Source organism: Ursus arctos, unplaced genomic scaffold, assembly GCF_023065955.2.
Source record: "Ursus arctos isolate Adak ecotype North America unplaced genomic scaffold, UrsArc2.0 scaffold_9, whole genome shotgun sequence".
Lineage (NCBI taxonomy): Eukaryota > Metazoa > Chordata > Mammalia > Carnivora > Ursidae > Ursus > Ursus arctos.
Genome location: NW_026623111.1, coordinates 80,564,720 through 80,581,754, shown reverse-complemented (window position 1 = coordinate 80,581,754; position 17,035 = coordinate 80,564,720). Strand labels below are relative to the sequence as shown.

At 37.3% G+C, this 17,035-nt stretch overlaps 1 protein-coding gene across 1 annotated transcript in view; it reads right to left on the bottom strand.

Moving 5' to 3' along the window:
* Window positions 1–17,035, bottom strand: part of BANK1 (B cell scaffold protein with ankyrin repeats 1) — a 278,201-nt gene that overhangs the window by 121,959 nt on the left and 139,207 nt on the right. The window lies entirely within an intron of this gene.

The following is a 17,035-nucleotide window of genomic DNA, read 5'->3' as shown; positions in this document are numbered from 1 at the left end:
ACATAACCTCTAGAGAAAAGAAGTTCCCATTCATAGGGCAATTCTGCTATGGGTGGTGCACAGGCCAAGGAAAGAGTATATGGGTGGCGGGCTAACAGCATCCATTAGGTGTTCATCTAGTGGTATCCCCCCAAATTACTACAACTTTAATATTTTTGTCATCTTCCTCTTGTGTAGGGCTATGGTCATACACGTTTCCTTGTAAAATATTAGTAACAGGAATGCTTTAAAAATGAGCACACTGTATTTAAAATAATAGGTAATACACATTCATTGTTTACTTAATGTAGCAAATTGCAGTGTCAAATTCATAAAGTTACAACAGGAATGATTATTTCTTGTGTCTAGCTTATAGTAAGCATGGATTCATGTTTACAAACAAATGAACAATCCTGGGAAGGAAAGAACTGTTGCCTGGGAGAGCAAATGACTATGAATTTACATTAGTCCCAGGGGGTTTTCAATGACTTACAGAAACAGAGAAATAAATTCTTCAAAAATATTTTATATCATTGGTTATTTTGATGGGATGGAAGAGAATGATGAACCAATGGGGGAAAACTTGAAATGCTTGCATCAATATGTTATTCGGTACGGGTAAAAGAAAATGATTCCTGAGACCAAAGTTCGGTGGAATTATTCAGATGAATAGATGTTAAGCATGATTACGTGTATTTCCTTGTGTATCCATGGATTTAATTTTATATATTACATTTTCATGGTTTATGGGTAGAATTAATGAATCATAAGGAATAAATTTGCAAACACTAAATCTAAAATGTACATGGAAAGATAATATAAAATAACGCCACCTGGAGATTTCATGAATCAGACTTCCAGCATCTGTGCCTCTTCTTGAACCTGACAGACATCCTTAGTGAATTCAATTTAATGTACCTTCAGCTGAGTTTTCTATTTCCAGACTCTTGTGGGCACCCAAGGGTTCACATATTGATTAATCTCCTATGAAATGGAGGGTGTCACTCCTGAATTTGTTGAGGAATGGAATACATAATACATACTTACAGCCCCTTCAACCACAAACTTTGTTCATATTCCCCTGGAACTAGCTTTTAGTTTTGTAGGTTTCACATGATTTATATTTGTCCTTATTGGCCCTATCAGCTCTCCTTTAATCTTCTTTACATGCTTTTTTTAAAATAGGAGGACATCAGAGAACTTACTATAATACTTCATTTATGTTTTTAAAATTTCTACTTTTCCTCTCCATGTTTTTTTTTTTTTTATCGTGACTGGAAAGTTAAAATGTCATCAGGTTCTGTTCATTATTGGATTGTGTTTATTATTTGCTTGCAATTATTGTTACTATGTGATATCCAAAATGGAGTTTGCTTATTATTGTTGCAGGTTCAACATTCTGAGAGATAAATTTTTCTGCAGGGTGAGGAAAGAATGTAACTTGTGTTACTTTTAAAGGAACAGGTTCCCATGATATTTGGATAAATGAAGTCTCCTTTCACTAATATATATTGTGTTTTTGCCAGTTTTATATACTCTGTAGGAAAGCATATTCCACACTCTTCTGGCATGGCAACATGGTGATATCATCATATCTCTATCTTCTCTTATGCTGGCCCAAATACATTTCAAAAGGCTGCCAGTCACAACTTTTTTTTGTGTTCACTCATTCATTCAGTCAACAAGTACACACTGGGAATCTCCTTTGTGCTAGGCACTATTCTAGATATTTGGGATATAACTGAATAAAATACAGCAAAATTTCTATACTTACGGGCCTTAGAGGATAACGGAGGGAAACAATCAATTATAAATAAGAAAATTGGCTAGTATGTTCATAAGAAATATGCACGGAGAAGAAAAAAAGCCCCAGCAGAGTAAGATGTAACAGAAGAACAAATGTAGTAGAGAAGGCAATGCAATTTTAAATGTTCCATTTAGGTATATCATTTCTATACCCTTCTTACTACCTAACTTTCTTCCATTGCTGTATTTTATTTATGCATCTTATCCAGTAAAATCTTTTCATTGTTTTTCACCAGAATGTGGCGAATTTTACATATATATTTTACATCATTACAACCTCTTCTTTATGCATACTAGCAATACAGCCATTGGACTCTACCTTGCTTTCTCTCGAAGATCACTGGGGGCCTCTTCTACCACTGATGCTCACCCTGAGAAATAAGCGTCACACCTGATGTTCACCATGTTACACTGGATGGCGGAGTTTGGCAGACTGTGGGAGGTGGCTAAAGACAAAAGTATCAACCAAGGGTGGGATGCAATGGGAATAGCAAAGGTAAAGGAGAAAAAAACAAGGAAGCAATCACTAATGTGACTAGATTGCTGTACTCTTGCCCAGAATTTCTTGTCCTGAAATATCCAAAAATGTTCTGGTCTCTAAAACCTTAAGCATTTAGTTTTACTGTTTTATCTTTCTATTTTGTCTTTCTCCCACAAATATCAGATTACAGTAGTTTTAAATTGACAGTGGGTGTAACCATTTGAAATATTTTTTCTTAGTCTTCATAAAATACCTCATCCCTTCCCCACAGATGAGCGTTATGTTACCATGCACCAAGCCCAGAAAACTAGTCTATTCTTTGAAGGCTTTAGTGTATTTATCTGTTCACTTCTCATATAGGCTTTATTTCTTTTCCAAAGTCATAAACTTCAACTAGGGGAGGAAATAGAAATAACACATGGGCTTCCAAATCCTTCTGTTTCCTAGTTAGAATAAAGAATTACATGGAGATAATAAAATAATGTTCTGCTTACCTCCAAATGAGGAACTATAAAATGAGGAAAAAGTTTATAAAAGTATGAGGTACTGTATAACATATTTGTTCCTTCATTTCTACTCAATATTTCTAACAAAATCCAGTACAATTCTAGTGCATAGAAGGTATACTGAGGGTTTCAGAGAGGAGGGGAGTGCGGGAATGGGATAGACTGGTGATGGGTTGTAAGGAGGGCACGTATTGCATGGTGCACTGGGTGTTATACACAACTAATGAATCATCGAACTTTACATCAAAAACCAGGGATGTACTGTATGGTGACCAACATAATATAATAAAAAACATTAAAATAAAAAAAAAGAAGGTATGCAGTTTCCTGAAAAAATGAAAAATAGTACTAAAAAATATTGATACAAAGTCTTCTTCTGACTTGAGTAAGAACATTTAGCCCACATAACTTACTCTGATATTATATTTCTAGGTTTTATTGCTGTTGATTCATGAATTTTGTTGATTCATGGCTCACCAAATCGTTTTTGACTTGAAAGAATTAAGCTTTCAGTATAAATGCTATACCATTTAAGCAAAGGTGTAAGTTTTATCTGTAATATTGAGACAATAATACGTCATCAAGTTGCTTTGAACAGCAAATAAAATGGCATCTACATAGCGCATGGCACAGCACGTGAGCCATAGCAGGGATGCAAAAATATTTGCCCCTCCTGCCCCCAAGACACAGGGAAGTGTGTAGTAATAATCTTCACAATGATAGAGGAAAAAATTAAAAATTATCAGTGGCAGACATGGCTTTTCCATTGTCAATTCAAGTTAAATCCATTTGGCCATAATAAAAATCATTTAAAACTATGAATAAAGCAAGCTTAGTCATAATCCATCATAACATTATACTTATTTAAATTTTCCAAAAGTTTTTTTGATTTAATTACTTGAGAAAGGCCCTTAGTCCATATACCTACAGCACAACCCCTCACCCTGAAAGCTGGAGGAGAGGTATAATAAAGCAGCCTTCTGAGAATTTTCCATTGACAAATTTGCCACACTCATTAGAAAAGGATTTACAAGCTTCTTTCCATCTACGAGTTTGCCAAACCTTTTAGAAAACTGCAACATCTGAAACATTTTTTTTTTTTTTTAGAAAGTATCTGGGACCTGAGTACTGCTATCCATTTGAAATGCTTTCATTTTTTTGCCCACATTAGCTTCTCTCTGGTCACTCTCATTTGCACAGGTTTCTTTTCCTTCTCTAGAATTCTTGAATAACTTGAATAAAATGATTTGAGGAAGAATAAGGAGCTATAGGAAACATAATAGGGGACTTAATTTAGTCTAGGGTTAGAGAAAGGAATGCTTTAGCTGAGATATGGATGGTGGAAGCTGGCCAAGTGTCAAGGGTTGTCAAAGACTTAGGAAACAGGTACAAAAGTCCTAAGGCCCTTCCCCAAGGAAGGGGACATCATAGCAATGGAAGAGCCAAGGGAAGTCCACCATGCTGAAGCTGAGGGACAGAGGGGAGAATAGGGAAAATGTATCATTATCTGCTGCTGTTTTACTCTTTTGCAACCCTTGTAAATAGTGAATTTGTAGGCAAGTACCATGTTTTATGTTTCTCATATAGATTTTACCAATATGCCATATCCTAAAACTCACTGACTGACACATTGACTATAAAGAAAACCAGTATATTAAGTAGTCTCAAATAAGTTAAGGTCTATGCACACACACACATGCACACACACGTGTTTATTGGTTATCTACAAATACCAGGTACTGTTTAAAGCAAATCACACATATTAATTTATGTAATCCTCTTAGCTATTATCCTCATTTTACAGAGGACACGAAAGCCTAAGGGAATTAAGTAACTTTCTCAAAAATAACAACTACTAAATAGCAAAGAAAACCAGAGAACTAGGTAGGAGACAGCTTGAGCATTTAACCACTATGCTGTGAAATATTTTATGTTATCCCTACTACTATTGCTTTTTTAAAAATGTGCTCTGTTAAGGTTGCTTTTCCCATTCCCACTGTCTCTGCTACACTGTCGGCAGTCCGGACCCTTTTCCTGAAAACTAGATCTAGGGGTCAGACTTCCTCCTGGCATCTACATATGAGTATAAAACAAGCCCTACAGCACAGCCTGTGCCTGTCCTCCCTCTGAACTCCTATCTCCCTCTCAGATCTCCTCCTTCCCCTTTATTCCTTGTACCAGTTAAAAGCCCCACCACTTACTCAGAAATTTAAGCCAGAAATTTCTGCCCCCTCCATCCCCATACCAACACAGCCAGCATGACCTGTTGTCCTGTCATCTCAATGCCTCCCTGGTTGGACCACTTTCTACCTTTCCCTCAGTCACTATCTCCATTGGGCTCCCCATCACCATTCCTCCGATGGGTCCCTTTGCATCTGATGTTCCCTTGTAACACATTCTCCATCCTGTGGCCAGAATGTTCCTTCTTTTTTTTTTTTTTTTTTTTTTTTTTTAAAGATTTTATTTATTTATTCGACAGAGATAGAGACAGCCAGCGAGAGAGGGAACACAAGCAGGGGGAGTGGGAGAGGAAGAAGCAGGCTCATAGCAGAGGAGCCCGATGTGGGGCTCGATCCCGGAATGCCAGGACCACGCCCTGAGCTGAAGGCAGACGCTTAACCGCTGTGCCACCCAGGCGCCCCCAGAATGTTCCTTCTAAATCTTGATTACTATCATTTCACTTTCCTGTTCAAACCCTTTTAGTATTCTCCATTGTCCCTTGGACTAAGTATTAATTTGTTAATATGACTGACTTCAAGCTCACCTCTCTAGTCTGATTTCTTGCAAATTCTCCTGTCACATGACAAATATTTATTTTAACATTATTAAAGGTACTTGCAGTTTTTCACATAAATCATATTCTCTCTCACTTCCAGCCTCTGCTCATCCCACTCCTTATGCCTAGAATGTCTATTCTTTACTTCTTCTCTTGGCTATTCCTATTTGGTTCATTGGAACTCAGTTTAGAGGCTGAGTGTTTGGATAATCTATTTATTAACTTCTGAGTGTTTGGATGATATACTTATTAACAACACTTACTATAATCACACCAGACTGTCATATAATTCAAGTCAGAGTCCATTTCATTAATATTTATATCCCTAAGGTCTGCCTTAGTACCTAGCACCCTGACTGATGTTCGATAAAGCGTTGTTGAATGAAATGATTTTTTTAATAGACATAGCACCTCAAATGCTTAAAAATGATATTTTTCTATTTTTCTACCTTTTCCTTCTTTTACCTCTCAGCATTTTATTTCCCTTGTCAATGCACAGAATTAGCTACCAAATCGGGTTGTATACAGACACTTAAATTATGGAATTATAAAAATGAGAACTATAAATTGTTTAAGACTCCTATTTTTTAAAGAAAGAGCTCAATTTTTTTTCTGTATAGTCACTTAACTTTAAGACCTAAAACAATTTCAGAATTCCTTTTAGCTTGCACATTTATTTATTTTCCGTAGGAGAGCAATGTTGAGATGGCCACGTGGCTGTTCCACTTCCTTATGTTATTTTCTCACAGCTTTCCTCTAGCTCAACCCTCAGTGCATAAGAGTCTACAGAGAAATCTGGACCTCTGTGCTCTCTGAGGAAGAACAGGCTCAGGATGCCTGTCATGGGTTATGTCTTCCCGTGTGGCTTATTAGAGGTGTTCCCACTATGGGGATGAAGAGGCCTGTCTGATGGCACCAAACTTTCAGGCTGTGGAGTAAGAGAAATTTTATGGAACGACTTTGGGTGATGCAGCTGCAGAATCAATTAAGGCTGAATAAGTCCCTGGTTGCCAATCTTAGCGGAAAAATGAAGATGCTGAGGCTGGTAGTCACCCAGATGTTTCAGCCCTGCTGACTGGCGCATCAGCGTTCGCTCTTCCCGATGCCTCCTTTGGTTCTTGGGCTTACCTCTTGATATAAATAAGTACTGCTCTCACTCTCACGTGAAGTCCAGTTACTGGAGAGGCTCAACATAGTACAGTAGAAACCATAGTCTACTATCCCATTTCATGGCTTAGGAGTCTCAGCCACCCTACACAAGTGGCCATCAGAAGGGTCAGCAAAAATAACACAAAAATTTAAGGAGCAATAACAACTCCAAGGAAATGGCAGTAGTACTAATTCAATTGTTAAAGTGAAAACTTTGGAGTAAATTCAAACCTCCTTACTTTTATTCAAAAGCAAACTTCTAACATCACTTTTATCAAATATATATATACATACATAATATATATATGTGTATATATATATAATGTATATATATGTATGTATATATTACATAGTATATATACATACAGTTATCACACTTTACACACTTTGAATACTGGCTTTATACATAGTCCCACCTCACACTTCTGATAAATGGAGAACACTCTCCTCCAGGACAAGACTTCCACATTCATTTTTCAGAACTGGAAGTTCTTCTTATCCTCTTGCAGGTTTCCACAACTATCTAAGTAATTCAGATAAGAAGGAAAAATCTTTTATTTCAGACTAGGATTGTTGGGAATTCCAGGAAACCTGAGGGTGACCTCAGTCAAAACTGAATGAAAAACTCCTATCTTTCTTTGTTTTGTCAGCTAACAGGGCCTAGAAGGAATGCTAACCCAGTAGCAATGGGTTGTTCTCAAATCTTGATTTCTAATACCATACTCCAACAAAAGGAATCCGAGCTCCTTGAGAAATGGCTGATACTAGTCCGGGGGTGGGAAATACAGAAGACATTATGCAAACTATAGTGCCAGAAGTAAAGAATATGAAAAGAAAAAACAAACAAACAAAAAAACCCCCAAACCCATAATGATGGGTATATCAAAGGGGCAAAGAAACCAACTGAAACAGCTCCTAATGGCCAAAACTAGGATAATTTGGGCAACAAAATAACATAGTATTGGATTATAACCCAAAATATAAAATAAACATCCACAAGTCCATTCTAATATAAATAAATGATTGCATAAAAATAAGTAATTGGGGGTAGAACAGGCAATTGTCTTGTGCAGAAGAATTCTATACACTTTATGGAAATATTTTGACCTCAAGGAGGTAGGGCATAGAAACCTGGCCATACCCCTGAGGTGAGCTGCCACCACACTACGGTTGACTGGGGTGGGAGGCTTTGGCCAGGATTAGGGTTTGAAAAAAGAAGTGAAACATAAATCCCCACTGCTGAAGTGGAGGTTGTGCATAGTGATGTCCTTTCAAGGAGGACAGTATGAAGTGGAGGTGGGGAAACACCCTTACAGTGGTGATACCTAAGGAACACTGCCCCAGCCATGTGTACAAGGATGACAGCAGTGGTGAGCCCCGCTGACAGTCTGCTCTATTGACTTAGTGTAATGGGATGAGGCTGGTACTCCACCTTTGTGGTCTTCCTCTCCCAAACCCTTAACCTCAGTCTAATAATTAGAGAAACGTTAGACAAGTCCCTATTGAGGGTTACTCCAAAAAATAACTGACCAGTACTCTTTCACAGAGAAGTCATCAAAAACAAGGAAAGTATGAAAAACTGTAATAGCCAAGAGGAGCCTACGGAGACATGACAACTAAATTGAATGTAGTATCCTGAATGGGATCGTGGAACAGAAAATTAACATTAGGTAAAAACTAAGGAAATCTAAAAAAGTCTGAATAAAGTATATAATGGTAATATATCGGTATTGGTTTATTAACTGGGACAAATATACTACAATAATGTAGAATATTAATAGAGAATACAACTGGGTGGGGAGTTTAGGGGAACTTTGTACTATCTTTACAACTTGTCTTTAAATCTAAAAGTATTCTTAAATATAATTAAAAAAACTAAATAAAATACTTTATATGTCACTTTTTTCTACCTTGAAAAGTGAAAAGTCCTTGCCATTGCAATATTTAATACACAGAACATTAATCATTCTAATTACATTCATTTACCTAGAGAACTATGTGAATGCTTCATAATGATGCACAGGGGAGGGAAACTGAAAGAACACATCTCTTAGGTGCAATAATCAAAGAAACAAATTGAGGCAAATTGACAAGAGATGAACAAGCTCTATGTAGCTTGGTTTATGGACTCCCCCAATGGTCAAGATGGAAAGTACCAGTTGAATTCACTCTTGCTGAAGTTAACTGTGTCATTTAGAAGATAACATGAGTAGCATCAGAGAAGCTAGCTTGTCAGAGGAGATCGATTTTGTGATTTTAGTGTTATTTTTGAAAATTACTTTCTTATTGAGGAATTATATTTTATCCATTCTTATGCCTTCAGAATATCTGGACACATTAAAATGTATTGTTTAAAAAATTACGTGGTTTGAAGTTTGATCTATTCTAAGTTAGTGCCCATAGCTGGTGTGTGAAACATGTGTGGCAAAGATAGTTCTCACCAAATAGTCCATACATTCCACTACATTTCTCAAAATTCCTTGTAATTGAGTTGTGGCCATGTGACTGTTTTGGCCAATGATTTTTGACAGGAGTGAGGTCAGTCACTTTTAGCAGAAACAGTTAAGGACCCAGGTCTCTAAACTTAGCTCCACCTCTCTGTTCTCCTGAGACTGTGACTTCAGAAGTCATGTTTCCAGGTGCTGCTGGTATAAGATGGTGTAGCATCCACTAGCCTAAGTTTCTGAGTTACTGTGTAGGATGGATACCCTTCTACAAACCCTGCCAACCTAAGCTGAATATGTGATAGGTGTTACATGCTGTACTCTGCCATAAGAATTTGTCTGTTGCTACATTTAGTGGTAATTACACTACTACAACCAGTAAGGAAAAATGAATGTAGTTCAAGAAATTAATATCACATTTTAGGCTATCTTATAATAGGTAATCAGAAGTAGCTTTTAAGATTACTATAATGTTTTGTTGCCACAGAAGCCAACTGACAATGCTCTATCCCAAAAAAGAATTTTGTAAAGTTTAGAAGGCAGCAGGTATAGAAGTTACAGGAAGGACAGAGGCCCAATACATCTCAGGTAGAGAGAGCCGGTAATTACTATTTACTTGCTTGGCCTGTGATTTTAGGAACATGGGATGAAGAAACTCAGGCCATGTTATTCCTGGAAGTAGGGGGAGATGGGTTTTTGATTGAATACAGTTTAAAGTATTTTGAGGGTGCCTGGGTGGCTCAGTTGGTTAAGTGTCTGCCTTTGGCTCAGGTCATGATCCCACGGTCCTGGGATTGAGTCCCACATTAGGCTCCCTGCTCAGAGGGGAGCCTGCTTCTCCCTCTCCCTCTGCCTGCTGCTTCCCCTGCTTGTGCTCTCTCTCTATCTCTCTCTGTCAAATAAATAAATAAAACCTAAAAATAATACTAATAAAATAATTTGAGGACTGATACTGTGTATAATTTTAAAAAACATGGGGCATGAACAGAGAATACGTTCATACTCTGCACGCAAAGGCCTTACAGACCAGCTTTGGAATACAGTGTCATTAGTCATTAGTCAATGCAAGAAATGGCTGTTACGGATGGACGTTCCCTGAGGGCTATATACCATTCACTTAATTGTGTCTGATATGTGTGTTGTCAGGGTTATTTTTTATTTTTTTCCTGGTGATTGAACTTTTTAGTATGACTGTAGTGACAGGGTTTGTTCCATGTTTCATATATTCCCTAGAGGCCTCCTTAAACTAATTACTTGAGAGAAATATGACAGGTTCTATCAATTATGATGTTATATAATATTTTCAATGGCATTTGATGATAAATTGAATAAATGTGTTATATTCAAGGTAGAGCCCCTTTTCCTCCCACCCTTTTTTCTTGACAAATTTCAAAAATTAAAATAGATATCTTCTCAAAAAGTAGATTATGGGCATTGGGTTAAGGTATTGATGGTATATTTCTCTCTACTGAGCTAGTGAGTAGTCCCAGTGCCCCACTAATGAACTAAATGTATTTTTTCAGAAAATTAACAGTCCACGGAAAGATTTATATTTTAATTTACATTCACAAGGCAATTTTTTGACACAGATGTTTTCCTGATTGACTCTTTAAGAAGTTTTCTTATAAGTTTTTCATTGCTTTGCTTTTAGAATTGCAGCATGGGTGTTCAATTTTAACTATGTTAATTTAGATAATCTGCTTTCTTCAACTTCAGAAAGATTTTTAATGCCATAAAAACAAAACAAAGATCCCCATCCTCATAATACTTATATTCTCAGGTAAGGTGGAGGAAGACAATTAATACTGCCATGTAGTGTTTCAGAAAGTGATAAGTGCTACCAAAAAAAAAGAAAAGTTGAGCAACATAAAGGTGAATCGGAATGTCAATTGAAGGAGGGATTGGGGTTGGCAGTTTAAGCAAAGGGTCAGAGTAGCCCTCATTGAGATGACATTTCAGCAAGTTCCAGAAGAAAGCGGGGGAATTAGCCATGGTCCTGATTATGAAAAAGGCGGGTAAACACCACCCATCAAATAAGAACACAATGAAGAACTAGGGTATTGGCAAATATGTATGTAATTTGGAAGAGGTGACCAAGCAAAGTTGTTTGAAAATGGCATTCTCATATCAGTACAGCACAACAGAGCCTGTTATGGTACCACAAATGGAATCTTTAATTCATGGATGAATTGTTCTAGGAGTTTGAAGGTGACCTAGTGGTTTTGTTTTGGTTTTAGTAGTTTATAAGCTATGGCCATAAGATCACTGGCTACACCAACCTTTGATTGTCTTGTTTTGACAGAAACAACACCTGAAAATCTCTTCATAAACATAAAACAAGGGAGTAGTTCTGATTTCTAGAATTTACTTGGAATGCATGTGGTGGAAGCTCTCACTGCTTAAAATTTTCATTTCTTTCAAAGATAACAGCCATTAAAACATTTTCCCTTTACTCCTCACTGTTGTGGCCTGCAAGATATCACATACTCAACTCAGCCTACTCATCTAGTTACTACTGAGTAGAGCGATGCAGAAAGACCTATTTTAAATAAAGAAGTTGTAGGGCCACAGTCTCATTTGTTGAATACAAAACTGTCTCAAAAGGCCTTAGCATATACCCTTTAATAAGCTGCTAACGAAGGCTTTTATAACTCAGTCTGAAAGCTTCACCTTAGTTAATGCTAACACATGCTTGGCCTTCTTTCCAGCAATAAGCAACCCCATGCCCTGTGCCCACTCCTCTGTTTTTGGCTCTTGGCTTCACATTTATACTTCACATTAAACAAGCAGCTTGCTGGTGGCATCCAGGCGCTAAGGCAGAGTTCACAATATTTATGTGGCTGCAGTGAGACAAACTGTGAGATACCAGCTTTTTGGCAACTAGAATGGATGAAAAGACTCAAATCACTCCAAACAAGCCAGCAATAATTACAACAGAATCCCGACTGCTGAGTGGCAGTGTCTCACAGAGTTTATAAAAGTGTCCATAGTCACGATACTCTCCACTTGGTAGCCTTTCAGCACTGTCATGAGGTGTGAGTAGCACTGTTTTCTGTCCTGGACACTATCCACGAAACTCAGAAGGCAGAACTGTCGCTCTTTCAATAAATACTTGACCTTCTCTTGCTGCACACTTGATGTTACTTCTTTCACTCTTATTTTTACAGTAAGTTGTTTCTCTCTATGTTACATTGTGCTACCTAGCTCAATATTCTTTGTGACAGTCATCACTGTAACATTATATATGCTAAGTTATTTTTTAAAATACATGTGGATCAAACTTTGATGATATACTTGTGAAGAGACTGCAACATAGCAGTGAGAACTACTGGGAAAACACCGAGAAACATTCACTTTTCTTATTAAGGTGCAGATATAATAGCCTTTTGTATTAGGCCAAAAGTGCCAATGCTACAGCCATATAAAATCTTGCACCTCTTCAATATGCTTTTCTTCCAATGATTTGTTTTCTCTGCAAAAGAAATTACTCCTCATAGGTACTCTCATGCCTAACTTTTTTTTTTCTTTCTACTTTTCTTTTTTTTTTCTTTCTCCTCTGATCATTGAATATGTTACTGTTACTCCAACATAAATAAAACTCTTAAATTTTGTGTGCATTAGTTTCTCCAAATAATCTCCCTTTCTATGGCCCTAGTCCCACCATGGATCATTGTTTTTGATAAATTTCACAATGGCCCCTTACCAGTGATTCATGACATTTGTATGTCTAGAACTTGTGCTTGCATTTCAAGGGAAATGGAGTTTTTGGTGTAACTAATATATACCATAAATTGTGGGGGAAAATATCCCTTTATTTTTCAGAGTACATTCTTCAGATGACATTACGGTATCTCCACAGCACAGGTCATTTCAAAATCACAGGAAAAAGAGTACAATAATATCAGACAGCCATATATAAACACCTTTACTAGATCCATTTTAATGATTATTCTTATCACATAGCTTCATATTTAGTCTTATCCTGTAATTTTTGCCCATCCACAAAATCTATTGTTTGGCCTCTTATCTATGTTTGAGGGATAGGCTTAACTCTATTTGAAATGTTTTATCTCCTCTAGTACATGTACATATTTCCCAGAAGAATGCGTGGTCTCACCTTATTTCTTCTTTCAAAGATGCAAAAATGTTATTGACACAGAAGAAAGACATCTCATTAACGTAGGAAACAGCCACTTGGTGGACGATATGCATTACAACTGCAGCTACAATTTCATCTTCAGTCTTATTTTCAGAAGCTGTTTGGGCTGTGCTCTGTGGCGACAGCTGTGCCTCACAAAATGGTGCCCTCCACTTTCTTACATACAATTTATCAAAATATTTAATTTATAAACATTTAAGAAAGTGGAATTACTATAGAACAACTAATCTGAAACCATAAGAAATCCCCCTTAGAAAAGTCCAAATTCTGACTTCATAGTCAGTGGAACTGACAGAAATTTTATGAACACATAAATTAAATTAATTAAACAAGGGGGCCATTAGACTGAAGTGGCTCTAATGTCATGGGGGCCTACTTTTAGCAAACCCAAATCTAAGTTTGTAAATGCCTCAAGGATACAAAATCAAAACCTATGGACAACGAATAACAAACAGCTGACCAAACTTTAGGCTATAGCCAATCAATAATTTCCTTCCTTGGCTTCCACCTTTTCTCTATAAAAGTCTCTTCCCCAGCTCCAGTCAGTGGAGTGCTCCTAACCATTTCTGGTTTAGCACTGCCTGATTCCAATAAATTTTGCTCAAATAAACTATTAAAATGCTTAATATGCTTCAGTTTATCTTTTATCAAACACATATGCAGATCTTCCTTGACTTCTGATGGGGTTACATCCCAATAAGCCCATCATAAGTTTAAGAGATCGTAGGTCAGAAATGCATTCAATCTATTTAATGTACCAAACATCCTCGCTTAGCCTCGCCTACTTTACACATGCTCAGAACACTTGCATTAGCCTACAATTGGGAAAATCATCTAACACAAAGCCTATTTCATAATAAGTGTTGAGTATCTCATATAACTTATTGAATATTATACTAAAAGTGAAAAACTGGAACGGTTGAACGGGAACAGAATGTTTGTAAGTGTGTTGGTTGTTTATGCTTGTCATGGCACGGCTGACTGGGAGCTGTGGTTTGCTTCCACTACTCAGTAAATGGGTTCAGGACAGGTCTCCCCAGAATGTACCACGTAGGCATGTGGGTTATTTTGAGCCAAAGGCAACTGAGACCTTGTGGACTCAAGGCAAACTTTTGCCCTTCCCTTGATTACATTGAAAAATCTAAATTGGAAGTCTTTCCCAGAATAAAGATTATTAACAGAGATAAATTTTATCTGAATGATCTGAATGTGTATGGCATGGCAAACATCTAATTACCAAATATCTGCTCTTCTTATTGCCCTGCAAAGTGCATTTCTTTCCCCTGAAATCCTAGACCCTTTCCCCCTTTTCTTTAGTTCAGAATGACATGTGTACCTCATTCTAACTGTCTTTGGAATTTCCATGTCTGTGTGGTTTCCCTATATGTATACTATTAAATCTGATTTTCTCCCGTTAATCTGTCTCATGTCAATTGGATTCTTCGTCCAGCTAGAAGAACCCTGAAGGGGACAGGAATTCTTGCTCCCTGACACCAGCATCATGGGAGAGTACTGTACTACATATTGCTAGCCCGGAGAAAGTTCCAAATTCAAAATCTGAACTATGCTTTTTACTGAATGTGTATCACTTTCTCATAATTGTAAAGTCAAAACATCATTAAGTTAACTGAATCACTGTAAGTCAAAGCATCATACATCAGGGATTATCTATACAGACATATTCACACACTTATAAAAACATATATAATATGGCCATTGTTTAAATTCTATTTAACATATTTACTTGCCAAAGGGTTAAGGAAATCAGAGAGAATATGGAAAAAAGCTGAATTCTATGTTTACTGAGGTTATAGTGTGATTAGCTGAAATCTTTTGCTAGCATTTGTTCTTTTTTAAAGATTTCATTTATTTATTTGAGAGAGAGAGAGAGAGAGACAACATGTGAGTGGGCAGAGGGGCAGAGGGAGAAGGAGGGAGAGAATTTCAAGCAGACCTCCTGCTGAGCATGGAGCCCCACGTGGGGCTTGATCTTGGCAACTCTGAGATCATGACCTGAGCAGAAATCAAGAGTCAGATGCTTTTCCTACTGAGGCACCCAGGGAGCCCTTTTTGCTAGTATTTCTTAAGGGAGGTTCTATTGCATTGGACAGGCCCATTCTTCATCCACCTATTGATAGTCAATAAGGCTCTTCAGGCATCAAAGTACGTTTGCCTGTGCTCCCAAACACCTCCTAGGAGTTATGTGAAAACCACTACAAAGATCTTAAAACAAACTGCATTTTCTTTTAAGGAAACATTTTAATTGATTCTCTAGATATTTTCCTAGAACAATTTTAGTTACCTACTCCCGAATTGTTAATGGATTTTTACTGCTTCATCTGAGGCCCATCTGTCTGCTTTTGTCTTTCTGCCTTCCGGGGCTCTGTGTATCTTGTTTCATCTCTGGCATTCCAGCTCTCTTCTCATGAGAAGGACTCAATACCTGGTTGCAGCCCCAGCAGCAAACAACCACATGACTGGATTAATTTAGCACTCAGATTATTTCCTCATCTTGATTTGTACCATTGAGTGATTGAGAAAAAACAAAAAATCATAGAAAGAAATTTAACATAAAGTTAATACTTGTATTAGCCAGGGTTCTCCAAAGAAACAAAACCAACATGATGTATATATATAGGCAGATAATTATTATAAAAAACTGGCTCACACACTTAATGTCCGGAAAGCCCCAAGATCTGCAGGGTGAGTCAGCAAGTTGGAGAAACCCAGGAGAGCTGATGGTGTAGCTCCAGTGCAAAGGCCAGCAGCCTTAAGACCCAGAAAGAACTGATGTTCCAGTCTGAGTTCAAAGGCAGGAAAAGGCCGAAGTCCCAGTTTGAAGGAGATGTAGTCTTGTTCTATTCAGGACTTCAACAGATCGGATGAGGCCCACACTCATTAAAAAGAGCAATATGCTTTACTCAGTCTGCTGATTCAAATGTTAATCTCATCCAAAAACACCCTTGCAGACACACCCACTTGATATTCGATCAAATATCCAGGCAACCCATTGTCTAGTCAGGTCAACATAAAAGTAACCATCAAATACTCTTGAGAGTCAGTAAAACTATAGTGATAAAATAGTTCAGAAAAGGAACAAAGCCATTAGCTAATTTAATTTGACCTCTTAAAACTAGAATTTGGTCTTTTCTTTTCTGTATTTTTAAAGGCACTTTAGTCCATCTGCATAGAACACAGGTGAGACTGAATTTGGGCCAAGACTTCCGCTTGCAGTGAATCATGTGTGATGTACTACAGTAATTTTATAGAAAGGTCTTCTGTCAGGCTTATAGTGGGATCAGCTGTTAGAGAAAACACTGAAAAAAGGTTATGTGTGCCTTTCTAAAGTATTGAGATATAGTCTAGTGCAGTGTTCAAGCATGCAAGCTAGAGCTACCCTGCCTGAATTCAAACCTCAGCTCTACCTCTTGCTAGCTATGTGACTTGGGCAGTCACTTAATCAATCTATGCTACATTCCTTTATCTGTGAAATGGGCATAGTAAAACATCTATCAGTACATAGCAAATTCTGTATAACATTTTGCTAAATTTATTATTTTTGATTCTTACACTAGCCTGTTCTTTTTTCCAAAGTACTTAACTGCTTATTGGAGATTGGGTATGGGGGGCAAAGTTTATGGTGGAATTTTGAAGGACAGATAATAAAGAACACTCCATTTAAATGTGAGCTCATGAGAGGAGTGACTTGTCTGTCTTGTATTACTGTAACTATAG